General features: G+C 44.7%; 1 protein-coding gene across 1 annotated transcript in view; it reads left to right on the top strand.

Moving 5' to 3' along the window:
- The first annotated feature begins 2,376 nt into the window (after positions 1–2,376).
- STPG2 (sperm tail PG-rich repeat containing 2) overlaps positions 2,377–20,929 on the top strand; it is a 993,492-nt gene continuing 974,939 nt past the window's right edge. The window contains exon 1 of the mRNA XM_044275675.1: positions 2,377–2,509. The gene's annotated coding sequence lies outside the window, so the exon portion shown is untranslated. The remainder of the gene's footprint in view (positions 2,510–20,929) is intronic.

Genomic DNA, 20,929 nt, shown 5'->3' with positions numbered 1-20,929 from the left:
TCAGAGAAGACATCCGAAAATTCAGAGAGAAAAGATGGTACAGTCTTAGTAGCAACCTCAGAAACAGATGTCGTGAGGCAATTCTCTCTGCAAAAGTCACTCCAACCATTTATTTGCCTCGCTTGCCAATCAATGGTGGGGTTATGTTTAGTGAGCCAGGGTAGCCCCAACACTAGAGGAGTAGGCAAACCGCTAAGGACGAAACATGACACATCCTCAACATGAGCATCACTCACAATTAAACGGATATTGTGAACTATGCCCTTTAATGATTTCTGAGAAAGTGGAGCGGAATCAATAGCGAAAACAGGAATATCCTTTCCCAAAGTGCGCACCTGGAAACCATGAGTTATCGCAAATTGATTATCAATGAGATTGACCGCTGCTCCACTATCCACAAAAATCTCTCAAAAAATGTTCTTGCTCTCTAGCGCCACCCTAGCCGGCAGGACAAAACGGGAACTACAAGCAAACGGAAAAGCTTCAATTTCCGCCTCAACCCTGCCAATAGTAACAGACGGAACATTTTTAAAAGATTTTTTCCTGTTTGTTTCTTTATTACTCCCAGAAAACTGCCTGAATCTCCTAGAGGGACAAATATTTGCCAAATGATTTATACCTTCACAACAAAAACAAACCCTCCCATGCGAGCTGAATCTTCTATTGTCAGAAGCAATCAACCCCCCAAGCTGCATGGGCTCCTGCTCAGAAGGGGCTGACAGCGACTGAGACCCCTGCGCACAGAATGGGACCGCTGCACTGTCCTGGGACTGAGTATGACAGGAAGGGGACATCTCTCATCTCTCTCTAAGACGCCTGTCAATACGAACAGCCTGAGACATAGCAGAGTCCAAAGAAATAGGCCTCTCATGAAAGGCAAATGCATCTTTCAATCCCTCTCAAAGACCATGGCAAAATTGACTTCGGAGTGCAGCATCATTCCAACCAGTATCAACTGCCCATCTCCGAAATTCTGAGCAGTATATTTCTGCGGATTGTTTACCCTGGCATAATAGACGTAGTCTAGACTCAGCCAGAGCAATACGATCCGGATCATCATATATCTGACCCAGGGCTAAAAAGAATTCATCCACTGAACGGAGAGGCCGTGCCCCCTCCGGCAGCGAAAAGGCCCAGGACTGAGCGTTACCCTTGAGCAGCGATATAATGATCCCCACCCTCCGTTCCTCATCACCAGAGGAATGGGGAAGAAGGCGAAAATGGAGTTTGCAAGCCTCTCTAAAACGCACAAAATTCTCACTACCCCCGGAGAACGTATCCGGAAGCGAGATCTTAGGCTCAGAACAAACTCCATGAACGCAAGCTGAACCGGTCACTTGAAGCTGAGAAAAAGTCTTACGGAGATCAGCTACCTCCAATGAAAGACCCTGGAAGCGCTCAGCCAAAAGTGAAACCGGATCCATGCTTGAGACGGTTTTGGCGGCTTATAATGTCACGGACGGTGTACAGGAAACAAGACAAAGCAACATGCATATATGACTGAGTGGATCCAAAGCTAAGGAACCAAAAGGGAGACCCCTGCACAAGACCTGAGACTTTCCCTGGCTGCTCAGCCTATGCAAAGATCCCAGAGGTGGAAGGTTGCATATCCACGTACCTCGACTATATAACCCCTGAACACCCTACAATAGTGAGGGGACACGACCACCGGCTCCCTACACCAGACACGGAGGGAGTCAGGGTCACCTGGGATCCAGCAAACAGAAAATAACAGATAAATGTTCAGCACTTAACTTTGTAGCAGACAGGAAAACAAGATCAGCATGCACACACACTCCAGGAAGTAGTATAAGCCGCCCAGTAATGCATTATGAGGCGGAATTTAAAGGGATGCAATCAGTCCAACTCCATGACAGCTGAGAGAGGCTAACGAGATGAGGAACTGAACAGCACAACAAAGAGAACTCAAGGAGGAGGTTCTGAAAGGCCTCTGTCAGAGCTTCTCAGCTGTCTGGTTGTGACACCTGTGCTTTAGAAGCTCTTATAACTTGTTTGGCCTCTCTCTGCCTAATCTTATAAATTTGCCTGTCATCATCTTTTTTGTTTTTAATGATTTTGGCCTTTTCTGCTGAGTACCACAGTGGTCTCTTCTTTTTTTTTTTTTTTTGCTTTTACTGACTAGCCTAATGTTGCCTTCAATAGTGCCACTTTTAAGTAGTCCAATTTCTCCTGGACTCCATTGAAACTGTTCAAATCTGATAGGGATTCGTATACCTCTAATCCAATTTTAGAAAAGTCAGTTTTTCGAAAATCTAAAACTTTTGTTTTTGTGTGGTGTGACTCAGTCACTGTACTTATAGTAACCCACACTGACTGGTGATCACTAGATCCCAAGCTTTCCCCTAGAGTAATATCAGATACCAAACCTAAGATGTCTGTGTGCCAAACTCTTCAGAAACGAGACATGGCTGAAAGAAGGCGGTCTGGTCCAAATGGAGAGGAGTAAAGAGAACATGTACATCAGAGGAGACATCACTGGATGTAAGAGGTATGTAGTGCTGTATTCTATTAACAATAATTTTGTATTGCATCATATTTGAAATGAACAGGGCCTGTCAATTAATTTTTTTTTTATGCGTGGCCCACATACCCAGCTGAGTATGAGACCCTTGGCTTAGGAAGAATCCCAAACCTGGCCCTTTGATGTGTTCAGCAGGGTTACATAAGATAAGGGGGCATAGAAACATTAAAGGGACTCTGTCACCAGTTTCTAACCCCCACTTTTAAAAATATTGTTCTGTCCATGGAGCCCTTGTGATTACTAAGGTGTTGTTATAAGCTAAATCTGCTGGCTCGTTTTGATAAAAAAAACGTTTTATCTAACCTGTCAGTCATATAGATAAGGTGCCCAGGGCGTTTCTCATGGTCTGAAGATGCCGCCGCCGTTGGTGCCCAGCTCCTCCTCTGCTCTGGTCAGCACCGCCTGAATATCAAGAAATACGCCTCCGGCTCTCCCTCAGTCCCCCCTCCTTCTTTTCTAAGATCCCGCGCGTGTGCACAGGCCTGTGCCTGATGCGCGCGCACTTCGCTCAACCTCCTCATAAGACGAACACTGCCGCCAGCCAGTCAGAGCCTGCCAAGAGCTGTCCGGAGCCGCACGTCTGTCCACGTCTGTGCGCACGCGTGGGATCTTAGAAAAGAAGGAGGGGGGACTGAGGGAGAGCCGGAGGCGTATTTCTTGATATTCAGGCGGCGCTGACCAGAGCAGAGGAGGAGCTGGGCACCAACGGCGGCGGCATCTTCAGACCATGAGAAACGCCCTGGGCACCTTATCTATATGACTGACAGGTTAGATAAAACGTTTTTTTATCAAAACGAGCCAGCAGATTTAGCTTATAACAACACCTTAGTAATCACAAGGGCTCCATGGACAGAACAATATTTTTAAAAGTGGGGGTTAGAAACTGGTGACAGAGTCCCTTTAATTATGTGGACAATCACAGTAACGGCACTACTCATATTCTGCATGAAATAAACATTAGGTCTTGATAATGGATTTTTTCACAGTCTGAGGTGTTGTAAATGGTTTTATTCATATCAATTAATGATATGACAATCTTTAGATCTTTGAATCTCGAACTCATTATTTACTCAGTTTTCTAAAGCAAAGCATTGAGTGACACTTTCCATCTTCATTTATTTCACACATACATCTCCCAGAGAAAGAGAACAGTCTGACTAGTGCCACCTTTTGGAAGTAATCCATACAAGTCCTACTTTTTAACCCTTTCATGACTGGGCGATTTTCCCATTTTTTTTTTTTCATTTCAATTTTCACTTCTAGCCCTCCCAAAGCCATAACTTTAATATTTTTCTGTTCATATAGCTGTATATTGGCTTGATTTTTGCAGTACAAGATGCCCTTTCTAATGGCACTATTTACGAAGGCATACAATTTGGTGGGAAGCGGTAAAAAAATGGTAAATAGGTTGAAATTGGGGGGAATTTTTTTTATGGTGTTCCCTGTACCATAAAACTTACCAGTTACTTTCATTCTTCAGGTCAGCACAAATCCGGCAATACCACTTATGTATATTTTTTATTGCTTTTTTTTATACTGAAAAATACTAAAAACCTTGAAAAAATATTTCTCCTTAAGTCTCCATTCTGACCCTTATAACTTTTTCGTATTTATTTGTGCGGAGCTGTGTGAAGACTCATTTTTTGTGGGGTGATCTATACTTTTCAGTGATTTTGGGGTGTTTATGACTTTTTAGTGGTGATTTGATTTTTTATATTTTTGGGGGTTTTATTAAATTTATAAAAATATAAATTTTTATATTTTCACACTTTTTTGTAGTTACCATAGGGCACTCTAACAAGCACTAGCATTGGAGTCTATGAGGGTTTTACTGTATGTCTATGGAGCCCTGACACATGCAGGGGTTCCTTAGAAATTATTAAGCAGCAGCGTCCTGTCTCACAGGAGGACAAGGTCTTCCGCTGACACACTCTGGCTCCTCCGATCCCTGCCGGGAGAGCCAGAGCACACCCGGAAGCACATGCTTTTGGGTTTTCAGCATTCAGATGCTCATGGTCAGAATTGACTACGGCATCTGAAGTGTTAAATGTCCGCGATTGGCATTACCGTCGGTCGCGAACATTAGCCCCGGGTGCCTACTGTATGAAACAGCAGGCACCCCCATGTCTATGGCACTCGCACTGCTCAGTCAAGTGCCATCTTTAAAGTTCTGACCAGCAACGAAAATAGCCGTATGGTGGTCAGGGAAGGGGTTAACAAACCTTGGGGAAATAGCCAAGCCAAATACCCATCCACAGATAGCTGTTTTGGGGTGCTTTCCCCTCAACAGTATAGAGTAGAATTCTGGCTGAGCGCAATGCCTTGGATGTAGCTCGAGGGTCGAGGGAGGGGGGGGGGGGGGGATAGGTTCTCCATAAGGAGGCCAGCTGTGTATGGAGACTTAGTGGCAATGCTCCATGGTAAAATAATAGTCAAACAACTTGTATTTTCCATTGTCATGTCCCAAGGCTTGGCAAAAAGATAGACTATGATTCCTAGGGAGCCACTTCCAAAAGATGGCAGCAAGACGCTTCTCTTTCCCAGGGAAATATCACTTTGCATTTTATTTTTCAATGGAAAATGTAATGTAGGTAAAAAAAAAGAATAAAGGTAGAAATTGCACTGGAAAGCAGTGTGTTTAGCATTTAAATACTTGTCGGATAGCCCTTTGAAAACAATTGAAGTCAGGAGAAGTGATGGCAGGTGATTTTTGTTAAAAGTGTCTGAGCCACATAACAAGCAGTTTCACAGCAAATTGCCTTGGTTTTGTAACGCGGATCTCTGCTACGCAGCTTGTACAGGTGGAGCACATTTCAATGTGCTCCACCTGTACAAGCCATGGCTTAGACATACATACATACATAGATAAACCACCTACGATTTATGGAAATTTCAGTTTTGATGTGTGGTTGACACAGACCGATTTGTGCCAGACTTAGCACTTTTAAAGGCATCTGTCAGCAGATTTGTACCTATGAAACTGTCTGACCGGTTACATGTGCGCTTGGCAGCTGAAGGCATCTGCGTTGGTCCCATGTTCTTATGTGCCCACATTGCTGAGGAAAATGATCTCTAGGAACAATGGGTATATATAATGGTGTTGCCGTTATATCTAAAGGCTCTACTCTCTATGCAACTGCCATACCCTCTGCACTTTGATTGACAGGGCCAGGCAGTGAAAACTGTGAAGATGGCATACAACTGTCCTTCTATATCTAAAGATGCTTACTGTAGACAGGGGGTAATAAAGTCAACCCATGTCTGCTTGTACTAACAGGCCTCATGCACATGGCCGTTGTGCGGCTGTTCCGTGCATTGGGGACTGCAATTTGCATCCGTGCGGCGGCCGGGACGGATCAAGACCCATTCAACTTGATTGGGTCTGTGATCCCTCCACACTGTAAAAAAAAATAGAACATGTTCTATTTTTTTATGCTGCAGAGGCAAGTGAATGGGTCCGCATCCGTGATACAATACGGCCACGGCCGGGCAACGGCCGTGTGCATGAGGCCATATACAGTTAGCTGGTGCATTCTCTACCAGCAGTATCTAGAGTCTGATCCTGGTGATATGAATTCTGGCAGCACAGTTTTCACCACACGCATATAAAATGCATTTGAAAATCTTCGGACCTGTTCACTTTTTTCCCATTTTGTTACGTTGCAGCCTTCAGCTTTTCCCCTACCCTTCTGCACTTAATACCCTATATCAGGGGTGGGGAACCTTTTTGCTGCCGAGGGCCATTTGAATATTTGTAACATCCTTCGGGGGCCATACAAAATTCTCAATTAAAAAATTTGATCTGGTCAAAAATATAACCGACTTAGGGATAAGTTACAGAAATTGCCCTTCAATAAAAAAATCTAGAGCACTGTATTTTTGCAGCACAAAATGGCGCCTGCACTATATATATTACAAATAGTACAGGTGCCATTTTGACCACACATAGCAGTGTAATTTTTTTGTTCAGAATGTTATTTATTTAGTTCTTTATTTGGCATTAATGGCAGGAAGCTCATCCCAGGGAGGTCCAGAGAGGGGTTCCCCCAGCTTTCACTCTGCCACTGTCCCTGTCTCTTCCTTCGCAACTGTTCCTGCCTTTGTCCCTTTCTCAGTTTCAGATCTGCCCCCCACCTCCATTATCCTCAGATCAGCTCCCATCAGACCCCCCCCAGCCTCAGATCAGACCTTCCCCACCCTCAATTAGCCTCAGATCAGTCCCCCCAGCCCCAATCAGACTTTAGACGATAAAAAAATAAAAATAAACTTACCCCTCCAGCTCCTGACTGCACTTCCTCTTGGCATATTCACTTACCCTCCCTGGTCTTCTTCCTGCCACGCTGTACTGTGACCTGACAGCACACACAGTGTCAGGTCGTAGTGCGCGTCTATGTGCACTATATCCAGACGCTGTATGTGTCAGGACACAGAGCGGGGCCGGAAGAAGACTAGGGAAGGTGAGGACAGCCAGTGCAGTGCTGTTCTCACAGCCCTTGCCTTCCGCATGCTAATGACCTCTTCCATAATGGAAAGTGAAAGCAGAATGTTTCAAATATTCGCTAATTTATTTAAAAGGCAAAACTAAAATCTTGCATTGACAAATATTCAGACCCTTTATTCAGTATTTACGGTAACTGTCGTACCTTTTGCAGTGATTACAGCTTTCAGTCTTCTTGGGTGTGATACCACAAAGTTTGCACGCCTGCATTTGTGGATTTTCCGCCATTTTTCTCTGCAGAGAGAGAAAAGGATCTCTTTTCAGAGATGTTTGATTGGGTTCAAGTCAGGGCTCTGGCTGGGCCACTCAAGGACATTCACAGAGTTTTCTTTAAGCCACTCCTGTGTTGTCTTGACTGTGTGCTTATGGTCATTGTCTTGTTGGAAGGTGAGGTACAGAATACTCTGGAATGGATCAGGTTTTTATTAAGAATATCTTTGTACTTTGCTCCATTCAGCTTTCCTTCAACCCCGACCAGTCTCCCTGTCCCAGCCACTGAAAAACATCCCCACAACATGATGCTGCCACCACCATGCTTCATTGTAGGGATGGTATTGGTCAGGTGATGAGCAGTGCCCGGTTTCCTCCAAACATGATGTTTAGAGTTGAAGTTAAAAAGTTCAATCTTGGTTTTATCAGACCAGATAATCTTGTTTATCACAGTCTAAGAGTCCTTTAGGTGCTTTTTTTTAGGCTTTCATGTGTATTTTAATGAGAGGCCTATTTCTGGAGTGCTCCAGTGATGGTTGATCTTATGAAAGTCTCTCTCATCTGCACACAGGATGCTTGGAGCTCAGCCAGAGTGACCGTTGGGTTCTTGGTAATCTCTGTTACCAAAGCCCTTTTTCCCAGATTGTAGGGCAGCCAGCTGTAGAAAGAGTCCTGGTTGTTCCATACTTCTTCCATTTAAGAATTATGTTGGCCACTGTGCTCTTGGGAACTTTCAGTGCAGCAGAAACTTTTTTGTACCCTTCTCCACATCAGTGTGTCCACATAATCCTGCCTCTGAGTTCTACATGCAGTTCTTCTCTCCTTAAGGCTTGTTTTTTGCTCTGATATACATTGTCAGCTTTGAGACCCTATATAGACAGTTATGTCCAATCAGCTGAATTTACCACAGGTGGACTCCAGTCAAGGTGTAGAAACATCAAAAAAATTATCAAGAGAAACAAAAGCCCGCCAGAGCTAACTTTCAAGTGTCATAGCAAAGGGTCTAAAATTCTATCTTCACTTTCTAATTATGAGGTATTGAGTGCAGATTGATAGGGAAAACGTGAATTTGTTCGATTGTAGAACAAAACATAACAAAATAATGTGAAAAAAGGTGAATTGGTCTGAAGACTTTCTGAATGCACTGTATGTCAATGACTTATCTTTTCTGACAGAAATCCTTAGGTCAGGATTTAAGTACTCCTTGTAGGATGCCGTTCTTAAATTAGTTAAATCATGGGGTTTCTGCAATGTCTTTTACCTGGAAGCATTTTTCTGCACAAGAAATTGTACTTAGTGTCCATTCTAAAGTTTCTTGAACAAACATTCTTTTCTCATCAAAAGGTTGTTCTCACACTCACAGGCAATAAAATTAATTATGGCTAAAGGTGGTGACTTGAGTGATCAGAACTACTGTAACTTTATGAACATGACCATACTGACCATTTGGGCACTGTCTGAGCATCTATGTGCTCACACGATTGCCGGTGCCTTCTCAAACAGCTGATCAGCAGGGGTCCTGGGTATCGGACCCCCACCGATCCGATACCGATGAACTATCCTGAGGATAGGTCATCAGTTATATATCTCGGAAAAACCCCTTAAGGGCTCATGCACATTAACGTATTTTATTTCCGTGTCCGTTTAGTTTTTTTTGCGGACCGTATGCGGAACCATTCACTTCAATGGGTCTGCAAAAAAAAACGGAAGTTACTCCGTGTGCATTCCGTTTCTATGTGTCCGTATTTCCTTTCTGCAAAAAAATAGAACATGTCCTATTATTGTCCACATTACGGACAAGGATAGTACTGTTCTATGAAGCTGTTTAGTTCTGAAAAATATGGAATGCACACGAATGTCATCCGTAATTTTTGCGGATCCGTTTTTTGTGGACCGCAAAAAACATACGGTCATGTGAATGAGCCCTAAGGCTCCTATATACATGGCATTTAGAAATTTAAGGGACCATCTACATGGGATATTAGGTGAACACTGTGACTTATAATTGCTAGAAGGCGTTTATAAATTATAGGAATTATTGTCGTATAAGTAACATCTAGTAGGTTAGAGAGATGCTTTAAAAGGGTTAAACTTCTTGAACAATCCATTTTTTTATTAGAAAGGTATTGCAATAAAAGTAATCAGCTGTAATCTGTAAGGACAACGACAAAAATACAATGCAACTAAGTACAAGAAAGTATTCTGATGCTAATGCTACGCTTATTTAGAAAATTTTAGATTCTTGGCAAATACATTTTTTACAAAATGATTTGGGCCCGTCTGCCAAACGTCAAGGCGATCTCTATAAGACGGGAACCTTACACTAAATTCTGCCTGTTATGTACCATAACGGCCACCATAAAATTCAGGGAGTGCAGGTTCCACATGCATGCTGGGTCCACTCTGCTTTATGTCATTTTTGGTGCCAAAATAGCCTCCATTAAATCCAGGGAATGCAGGTACCAACATGCATGTGAGCCCACTCCATACCTCTACTGGTGACAGATCGCCTCCAATAAATGCAATGAGAGTCCACTCTATACCTCTCCTGGTGCCAAAAGGCATCCAATGAGTGCAGGGAGAGCAGGCTACAGCTTTAGGCCTCTTGCACACAAACGTGCCGTGTTTTGCAGTCTGCAAATACCGAATCCACAAAACATGGATGTTGCCCGTGTGCCTTCCGCAATTTGTGGAACAGAACAGACGGCCCATTATAGAAATGCCTATTCTTGTCCGCAAAACGGACAAGAATAGGACATGATCTATAATGTTTGTGGGGCCACGGAACGGAGGAACGGATGTGGACAGCACACAGAGTGCTAGAAACAAGTAGTAAATAGAAGCAGCACTGTGCGGTCTCTCATCGATGTGTATATTCAATGCAACAGCCTCGCCGTTGGCCCTTGATCCATCAGGCCATAGGATGAACAAAGAAATAAAGATGGCTCCGGCAGCATCTCACATCATCCAGTATTTTTTATTTCGACCTCAAGACAAATATAACAGCAACGTTTCGGCTGAAAATCAGCCTTTGTCAAGCCTTAGCACACAGAGTGCTGTCCACATCTTTTGCGTCCCCATTCAAGTGAATGGGTCCACACCCGAGCCGCAAATAATGTGGCTCGGATGCGGAACCAAACCACGATCGTGTGCAAGAGGCCTTAGGCCGAATGCACATGGCCGTGTTCCGAGGCCGAGAGCGGTCCATGGTATGCCGGGCTGGATTCCTGTTCAGAGCAGGAGCGCACGGCGTCATTGGTTGCTATGACGCCGCGCGCTTCATGCTGCCGCTGCACTACAGTAGTGTATTCGGCCTTATACTTACACTGATTAAAATCAGCCTATGGGGCAGACAGGCTGGTCAGGAGTGCACGACTGAGGTGTCAGCCACACCTCTGGTACAAACTGCGAAGAAAAAAGGGGGTCATTCAGCACATCCCAATGCGCAGGTGCACGTTGCCATGGCTAGAAACACAAAGAAAAAAATTCAACAGCACTCTGCAAACCAGATAAAGTACAAGAAAGTATTCTGATGCTAATGCTATGCTTATGTAGTAAATTTGAGATTCGTGGCCTTTTTGCCCTATAGGCTGATTTTAATTAGTGTAAGTATAAGGGCTTGTTCACACGACCGTGTAAAGCCCGTGCCCGTGCTGTGGACCGCAAATTGCGGTCCGCTAAGCACAGGCACCTGCAGTGTGGCAGCCGCATAGGGATCGCGGCCCCATTCACTTGAATGGGTCCGTGATCCCTTCGTTCCGCAAAAAGATAGAGCAAGCTCTATCTTTTTGCGGTGCGGAAGCACGGAACGGAACCTCAGAGTAGTGTTCCGTTCTGCATCTCTGGCTTTGCGGACCCATTGAAATGAATGGGTCCGCATCTGTGATACGGAATGGCCACGGAACGGGACCCGTGTATTGCGGATCCGCAATACTGCCACGGGCTTCACATGGTCTTGTGAACGAGCCCTAAAGCTGTAGCCTGCTCTCACTGCCTGGCACCAGGAGAGGTATAGCGTGGACCCAGAATGCATGTGAAACCTGCACCTCCTGAATTTTATGGTGGCCATTATGGCACATAACAGATAACATAACAGATTACAGATTTGCCAAGAATCTCAAATTTACTAAATAAGCGTAGAATTAGCATCAGAATATTTTCTTGTACTTTATCTGGTTTTCAGAGTGCTGTTGCAATGTGTTTATTTCTTTGTGTTTTTAGCCATTGCAACGTGTACCTGCTCATTGGGATGTGCTGACTGATCTGTAAGGAACCTCCTGACGAAGCTGAGGCGAAACGCGCGTCGGGGTTCTCTTCTGCCCTGTGTTCGGTGCCTTAACCCTTCATCATGTCTGTGGGTATGTTCACGTCCCCAGTGGACATTTCTGTGTAGGAGTTTGATCTTGCAGCCTGTTATTTTTGATTTATTGTATATGGGCATATTCCATCTGGATGTATTTGGTGGATGTTATGTGACTCTGCGCTCCATTGTATTACTATTTTTGGGCTGCATTTTCTCACACATTAATCTTCCGCTGGGTTGTGCAGTGAGTTGAACATCACAGACACTTGTAGTAGATGTTTATTGATATTTTCTACTGGTGAATCACCTCACTGCATATTACACTGACATGTATTCCATCTGTTTGGCGGGTGTTTGAGGCACCGACGGGGGGGACTATTGCATCCAGTCTGTTTTGCTGATTATTCTCCATAGAAATTCGGTGTAGGGCTGCAACGATTAATCGATGTAATCGATTATATTCGATAACTGGATTCGTTGTCGACGAATCCAGTTATCGAATAATCGCCAATTCGTTGCTATGCGGGCGGGCGGGCGGTCGCTGCATCTTTATTTTACCTTTTTACAATGACGCTCCTGTAACAGCCAGGCAGAGCGGACGGCGGCGTAACGTCACTCACTCACGTGACACGCCTGCTCCGCCTCCTTCATTCATGAGGTGGGCGGAGCAGGTGCGTCACGTGAGTGAGTGACGTTACGCCGCCGTCCGCTCTGCCTGGCTGTTACAGGAGCGTCATTGTAAAAAGGTAAAATAAAGATGCAGACGTGATTAGTCCGACTTATAAGCATCGGGGCCGGGGCTGTTATGGGGAGGGGGGAGGATCTGTCTATGGCACTGCTATGGGGAGGGGGGTCTGTGTATAGCACTGCTATGGGGAGGAGAGGGGATCTGTGCACTGTTATGAGGAAAGGGATCTGTGCACTGTTATGCCCATAACAGTGCACATATCCCCCTCTCCATAACAGCGCCACCCACAGATCCCCCTCTCCATAACTGCGCCACCCACAGATCCCTCTCCATAACAGCGCCATCCACAGATCCCCCTCTCCATAACTGCGCCGCCCACAGATCCCCCTCTCCATAACTGCGCCACCCACAGATCCCCCTCTCCATAACTGCGCCACCCACAGATCCCCCTCTCCATAACTGTGCCGCCCACAGATCCCCCTCTCCATAACTGCGCCACCCACAGATCCCCCTCTCCATAACTGCGCCGCCCACAGATCCCCCTCTCCATAACTGCGCCGCCCACAGATCCCCCTCTCCATAACTACGCCACCCACAGATCCCCCTCTCCATAACTGCGCCACCCACAGATCCCCCTCTCCATAACTACGCCACCCACAGATCCCCCTCTCCATAACTGCGCCGCCCACAGATCCCCCTCTCCATAACTACGCCACCCACAGATCCCCCTCTCCATAACTGCGCCACCCACAGATCCCCCTCTCCATAACTACGCCACCCACAGATCCCCCTCTCCATAACTACGCCACCCACAGATCCCCCTCTCCATAACTACGCCGTCCACAGATCCTCCTCTCCATAACTACGCCACCCACAGATCCCCCTCTCCATAACTACGCCACCCACAGATCCCCCTCTCCATAACTACGCCGTCCACAGATCCCCCTCTCCATAACTGCGCCACCCACAGATCCCCCTCTCCATAACTACGCCGTCCACAGATCCCCCTCTCCATAACTACGCCACCCACAGATCCCCCTCTCCATAACTGCGCCACCCACAGATCCCCCTCTCCATAACTACGCCACCCACAGATCCCCCTCTCCATAACTGCGCCGTCCACAGATCCCCCATAAGTGTCGTCCACAGATCCCCCATAATAGTGTCGTCCACAATTTGTTTTAATATGGCCTTTGAACATATTTTTTCAAGTAAGATCATATAAACCTCTCTGTTTTGTAATTTTGTCGTTTTTGCCGATTAATCGATTAATCGTAGAAATTAATTGGCAACTGAACGATTATTCAAATAATCGTTAGCTGCAGCCCTAATTCTGTGTAAAATATTTTATGAATTTTTGTGATCAATTGATGATCTAATAAAGTATTTATATTTCTACCGGGCATTCTATGGTTGTTTTTATAGCAGCACTTATAGGTTTATATGATTGGTTCTCTGTTTGCCCTTATTTACGGTATTATAGGGAGGCCTTTTTCTTCTTTTTTCGGTTCTATGATCTGTAAGGAAACCTGGAAGCTTAAAGGGTTATTCCTAGATTTTAATACTGATGACCTATCCATCTTCATACAGATGAAATCTGATTGTGCCTATGCAGCAGCATAGGCTCTGTACTAAGGAGCTCTGTAGGCTTCCTGCACTGCTTTGCAGAGGGCTCTGCTGTATACATGAACTTTTAAAGGGGTTGTCCCACAAAAATATTCAACATTTTTCAAACCAGCACCTGGATCTGAATACTTTTGTAAGTGCATGTCATTAAAAATTGTAATGTTATTCACTGAAATCTATATGTATAGCGCCACCTGCTGTTTGCCCTTTTTCTAAATTATCTGTCCAGCTCACTGAGGTTGACATACAGGCTCAGTTCTATCCTTCAACTGCCACTAGCAGAAAGGATATGCCCCCTGAGAAAGAACATGGCCCCTGATGTGCCAGGTAGAAATAAATCTAGCAGAGCAATTGCAGCAATGCATGGGCCGATCTGTGGATCCATGTGAGGTACAGGGCTGGTTCTAAGTTTGTTAGAAAGAGACTGTCATGTACTATATGATGTCTGATTTTCATTTTTTTATATTACCCCTTTAAGGCCAGAAATATTTGCACAATTAATGGCTTAAAAAAAATTATACAGTACAGACCAAAAGTTTGGACACACCTTCTCATTCAAAGAGTTTTCTTTATTTTCATGACTATGAAAATTGTAGATTCACACTGAAGGCATCAAAACTATGAATTAACACATGTGGAATTATATACATAACAAAAAATTGTGAAACAACTGAAAATATGTCATATTCTAGGTTCTTCAAAGTAGCCACCTTTTGCTTTGATTACTGCTTTGCACACTCTTCGCATTCTCTTGATGAGCTTCAAGAGGTAGTCTGCCTGCTCCCGGTGACCTTATTTAATTTCAGACTGGCTAGCGGCACAGGTAAGGGCTTACCTGTGCATCGCCGGACGGGTGAGTCTAACCTTACTAAAGATGGCAGCCCGCATGTGTTCGCTGGCGAACACTGCGAACTGGCCATCACTGTATATAGTCCAATTATAGGCTCAATATAAGGATTTTTTATGTAAAACTGTATACCTTAAACCGCACTGCATTTGCATTTCATCTGATTATTTGGTATGCTATAAAACAGGATAGTATTAGTTACCATCATTGTGTCAGATCTTCCTGACACTTCTATTTTTCATTCCATCTTACAAGATAAAGAGGACCAGCTTATCAGCATTATTTCTATCCGCTCCTCTGTTGATTTTACTGCTTGCCTCTGCCATTGCTTTAATATCTCATTTTGTTCTCCTTGTATGGCTGGAACGTTTGTGTTGTCCTTGATTCACTTTTCCAGACGTCTACACTTCATAAAAAAATAAAAACTGTACGAGTCATCCATGGCCTTAAGAAAAAACGTCTATTTTCTAAAGCACCATTTTAACACTTAGTGGGAAATGAAAGTCAACGTAGCATTTGAAGACACGTTTGGCTTTGATGGGTTGCGCCCCTGTTTACTGCATGGTCACAGGCAGGTGGTAGTCACATTTATTATTGATGGGTCTCTGACTGATTGACACTTTCTCGTTAAAGTATTGCGGTACTGCTGACAGGATGCTCATCCATTATTAACCTGTCTCCAGGGAGGCGTGATTTCTCCCATGCATATTACAGGAATTTTACAAAGTTGGCCATTTTTGCATAATTTATGCAGAATAAAAACTATGTCTCACTGGATAATGTGTTACGTTTCCCTGGAAGATCACATCTCCCACAAATCCTAGCTAGTTGCTTCCTGCTTCCCGGTAGTTTTTTAATTGACCGATATTCCACCCCTTACTGCACTGATTTGCACTCTTTAATAATGCATCTCTAGGTAGAGGCACACATAAATGGATCCGTTGACTTGACACTTTCATTTTTCCTGACTGCGCTGTTTAAACTGGGCATAGCAGCAGAGCAAAAAGTATTGTGACTTGAGCAGGGAAGGCTAAAAATTGACACAACCAACTTATGTTTCTGTGGTCTGCATGCTGTACAGTGGTGCTAGACAGTTTGGAAACCCTTTAGAATTGTCTATATTTCTGCTGAAATTTGACCTAAACCTACATCAGAGTTTTACACAAGTCCCAAAAGTAGATAAAGATAACTCAATTAAACAAATTAATCAAAAATATTAGCCCTAGTCATTTATTCATTGAGGAAAATGATCCAATATCACATGTCCGTGGGTGGCAGTATGTAAGTATGTCACCTTTACTTTTAGTGTCTAGTGTGACCCCCTTTTGCAGTAATTGCTGATTAGTCCTAGAGATGAGCAAAGCCGATTCGCCGAAAGTTGACAAGAAATTAATTTTGTTCCTAATTAATTCGTCACGAATGGCGATTCGTCATGAATGAGGTATACCCAGGCCACTCTGCCTAATCATATTTATCCAACTTGGTGGCCCAATCTCAGTGTGAAGGCTTGAAAGTTAAACTGCAGGGAGATTGCAGGGACAGTGTATCGCTATGTGCACCCACATTCCTAGTTAATCCATTCTGTAGGTACCGTGCTGTCATTATTACATGTGTCATTTATCACCGTCTACATCACTGTGCAGTGGACCAAGATATATAAATATTCTGTTCTGTTAAACAAAAAGAAAAGCATACAGCACCCTTCAGTAAATCCAAAATCATGTGTGTGCACCTGCAGGAGCTGTGTCAAAATGGCTCCTTAGTAGAACAAAATAAAGAAAGGGAGGCAGTGCCAATAAAGTAGCAGAAAAAAAGTTATTTTAATGCTTGTTGTGGTAGTCCAAACACATACTTTTAAATCCCTTCTGTTAGCTATAGATTTACTGTGCGTCAGTATTAAAGGTTAATGTTAGCATCAGTCCAAATTTGTCAACGTGGACTTAACCTTGCCGGCTTAAGATTCAAGTACTGGCCACATGACAGAGTGGGGAGGGTGGCAGCAGCAGCGGCAGTAATGGCCCCATGACAGAGTGGGGAGGGTGGCAGCAGTGGCAGTACTATTGGCAGTGGTGGCCCCATGACAGAGTGGGAAGGGTGGGAGCAGTGGCAGTAACAATCTCAATAGTGGCCCCATTTATTTTGCCATTCTTCTGATCCGTAACAAGAACAGAAAACAAATATGGTTAGTATTTGGTCAGTATTTTTCATCGCTATTTGATCAGTAATTGCAAGTCAAAAACAGGAGTGGGTCCAAAACAGAGATAAAATGTAATAGAAATATTTGCATCTCTTCTGTGTTTGAACCCACTCCTGCATTTGGCTTACAAATACTGATGTCACGGTGGGGAGTGGGGGATAAAGGTAGCAACTAGGCCAGGAGGCAGGGATCAGGGAGCGGCCTATTGCCGCCCTAATCCTGACACTGATCTCCTGACCGCATGAGCAAACCCTGAAGGTGGGAGGGCTCATGCACTGGAACCTGTATCCTGCTGACCCTGACGGACCCTGGCATAGGGGTCAGGAATAGGAGACAACCGGTTCCTCAGTGACTCAGACGAACTGGAGTCTCCAGCTGCCTAGTAACAGGTGGAACGGAAATGACCATATGCAGCATCTGGATTGGCAGGAAAGAACACTGGAAAACTCACTTACCTGCCGCTGCCACCACGACTGGAACCCAAGCATACCATATTTTTCTCCCTATAAGACGCACCGGCCCATAAGACGCACCTGGTTTTAGAGGGTCAAAATAGGAAAAAAAAATATTTTTGACAAAAGGTGTGTCAAAACTTTTAATAAAATAACAGACCAATATTTTAACACTGTAAACATCAACAGTAGTAACCAGCAGCATTAATAACCATCATTATTGACTTAAATGTCCAGGTACAGTACTCCTCTATTCACCAGGGAACCCCAAAAACACCTCATCACTACTGTTCAGGTTAATCGCACTCTGTGGCTCAGTATTACTAGTATCGTTGCCTTCAGATTTGTCGTACAGCATATTGTCCTCAGTGCCATCCAAGGCATTGCTAATGCCACACTTTTTAAAGGATCTGACGACGATTTCATCGTTGACTGCCTGCCATGATGTTTTCACCTAATCACAGACTTGGGTGATGGTGGACCTCTTCATCCGTCCAGTGAGATTCAGGTCATGGTTCCCAGCTGCCATCCACTTGTTCCATTCCTCCCTCATGAACACTTTAAATGGCTTATTAATGGAAACATTGAGAGGTTGTAGCTGGCTGGTAAGACCTCGGGAATTACCGTATTTTTCGCCCTATAAGACGCCCTAAGGGTTTTGAGGAGGAAAATAAGAAAAAATATATTTTTTACCAAAAGGTGTGCTTGAAGTAATGGCGGTCTGTGCATGACACTATTATGGGGGATCTGTGGATGATGCACTGTTATGGGGTGGGGTATTTGTGGATGGCACTGTTATGGGGGGGGGGAGCTGTGGATGGCATTATGATTGGGGGGGTCTGTGGATGGCATTATGATGGTGGGGGGATCTGTGGATGGCATTATGATGGTGGGGGGATCTGTGGATGGCATTATGATGGTGGGGGATCTGTGGATGGCGCTGGTATGGGATGGTGGATCTGTGGATGACACTGCTAAATGTGTCATCCACAGATCCCCCCCATCAGAATGCCACCCACAGACCTCCCCCCATCATTATCCCAGCCATAGATTCCTAGGGAGGGTCTGGATAAGGTGGGGAGAGCGGCGGGCTGTGCAGGCACTGTACTCTGGCCCCGCCGCTCAGTATGTACTGTTTTATACGTAGTGTTAATCATCATATCTAAACTGAGTAATGATGCGCTCCCCCTGCTCCCCATGTGTACCATACTTACAGGTACATGTCTCGCTCCTGTAGTAAGCACTAGCAGCTAGCAGGCAGGTCGGGCGGCCATAACTCACGGAGGTCACGTGCCTGCTCCGCCTGCTTCATTCATAAAGTAGGCGGAGAAGGCACGTGACCTCTGTAAGTTACGGCCGTCCGGCCTGCCTGCTAGCTGCTAGTGCTTACTACAGGAGCGTAAAATGTGTACCGCTAGTACAGTAACATGGGGAGCAGGGGGAGCGCATCATTATTCAGTTTAGATCTGATGAGTAACACTACGTATAATACAGTACATACTGAGCGCCACTGCACAGCTCATGCGTTATTATACTTTGTGATAATGAATATGCCCCTTCCCTACATCACATTCTCAGAAACAAGCAGAGCATGGATGTCAATAAAATTATGCCCCCCCCCCTTGAAAAATTTCTGCGTACGCCCGTGCATGTAACAACCATGAAGACGTACAACACAACCTGAACGTAAACCCACACCTAACAAATAACATGTGAGGTGGAGAACCAGGATCAAACATAAGGAAAGACAATTTATGTCAAATAAGGTGACCCTGAAGGACTAGGCAGAATCACCCAGGCAAGGAGCATCACTAGACAAGGCTGTAGTACAACTGCCCCCAGCCTGCAAGCCACAGGTATATAACAAGCTTGCGGCCATACCCAGGACACACCATAATCCCCACTAGCTAAAAGATTAACCCCTAGCTCACCAAACAGCAGGAAGGCACACCTTAAAGGGGCCACCAGCAACGAGTCTGCACTGCAACCGCGTCACTGTCAAACAACAATATGACCGTGACAACTGATCAAATACTGATGCAAAATACTGACTGTTTGAAATAGGCCTTATGCTCAATTTGCATATGTTTGGCCATTTATGTCTGAAATCAGTTTTTTTTAACAAGAAAAAAGACTTCCTGCCTGCTAGACTTTAATGGCCTCCTTCACACGGTCAGGGAATGGTCAGTATTTGATCAGTATTTGTAAGTAGTAATGAGCAGCATAGGCAATATTCGTATTCACGATATATCCTGAATTTTTGGCCTAATATTTGCCATAAATTCGTAAATTCGAGAATTCGTGATCTCCAGTCATTATTTTCTTGATTGCGAAAATTGAAAATTCAGTCAACACTACTCTTAAATTCAAAGATATTGCAGTCTTCTCATTGACCCACAAGCAGGAAGCAGTGGGGGATTACATGGGTACTGATGGAAAAAAAAATCTAGAATATTTGCGATTACGAAGATATAGCACTATATTCTAGATATTCGCGAATTCTCGAAGTGCCAATATTCGCGATAAAAATTTGTGATTAGAATATTCGCGATCAACACTATTTGTAAGCTAAAAACTGGAGTGGGTCCAAAACAGTGATAAAATGTAATGGAATATTTGCATCTCTTCTGTGTTTTGGACCCACTCCTGCACTTCTGCTTTTGGTCAAATACTGACCAAATACTGACCGTGTCAAAGAGGCCTTATGGATGCTCAAAATACAGGATCCTTTTTTTTTTATTTTTCTGTTCTTCTGACGGATCAGAAGAATGGAAAAATAAACAGTGATGTCAACATGGACAAACAGGGACAATAGTGGCCCCATGACAGAGTGGGGATGGGGACCAACAGCAGTGGCAGTAACAGGGACAATAGTGGCCCCATGACAGAGTGGGGATGGGGACCAACAGCAGTGGCAGTAACAGGGACAAAAGTGGCCCCATGACAGAGTGGGAAGGGGGTCCAACAGCAGAGGCAGTAACATTTTGCAGAATATTCCGGTGTGGAAGCACACTGCAGTATGATTATTAGTGGCAGAATGATCTATTCTGTTGCATCAGGCACCGGTGTCTGGAAATCGTGGTTAATCCATTTTGCGAGTTCTCTTACAGCCGGTTCACACCTGAGCGTTTTACAGCAGGTACGATCGCGCTGTAAAACGCCCGACGCCCCAAGAAGTACAGGAGCTTCTTTGGGGCGTCTTGTCACGCGTTCCCGTACATAGACTTCCGGGAACGCGCGACAATGGGCGTTCCCTTGTTCCGGAGCCGCGATTGTAAACGCGCATACAATCGCGCATAAAGAGCGCTCCATCCCGAACGCTCAGGTCTGAACCCAGCCTTAGGGGTAACTATGCCCCCACAACATGCTGAACACCCTTTCTGATGCTACACTACTTGCCGGGCAGAAAAGCATGCCCAGTTGCAGCCACACTTCAAGTTTGTATGCCCAGTAGTCCAGGGGATCTTGCATCATGGGTGACAGGGTGCAGTCCAAGTATGCCACTAACTGCTGGTTGAGGTTTTGCTGGATGTCCTGCTGCTGAGTGGTTTCTTCAGTAGGTGGCT

Source organism: Bufo gargarizans, chromosome 1 (assembly GCF_014858855.1).
Source record: "Bufo gargarizans isolate SCDJY-AF-19 chromosome 1, ASM1485885v1, whole genome shotgun sequence".
Classification (NCBI taxonomy): domain Eukaryota; kingdom Metazoa; phylum Chordata; class Amphibia; order Anura; family Bufonidae; genus Bufo; species Bufo gargarizans.
This window is presented reverse-complemented; position numbering and strand designations above follow the sequence as displayed.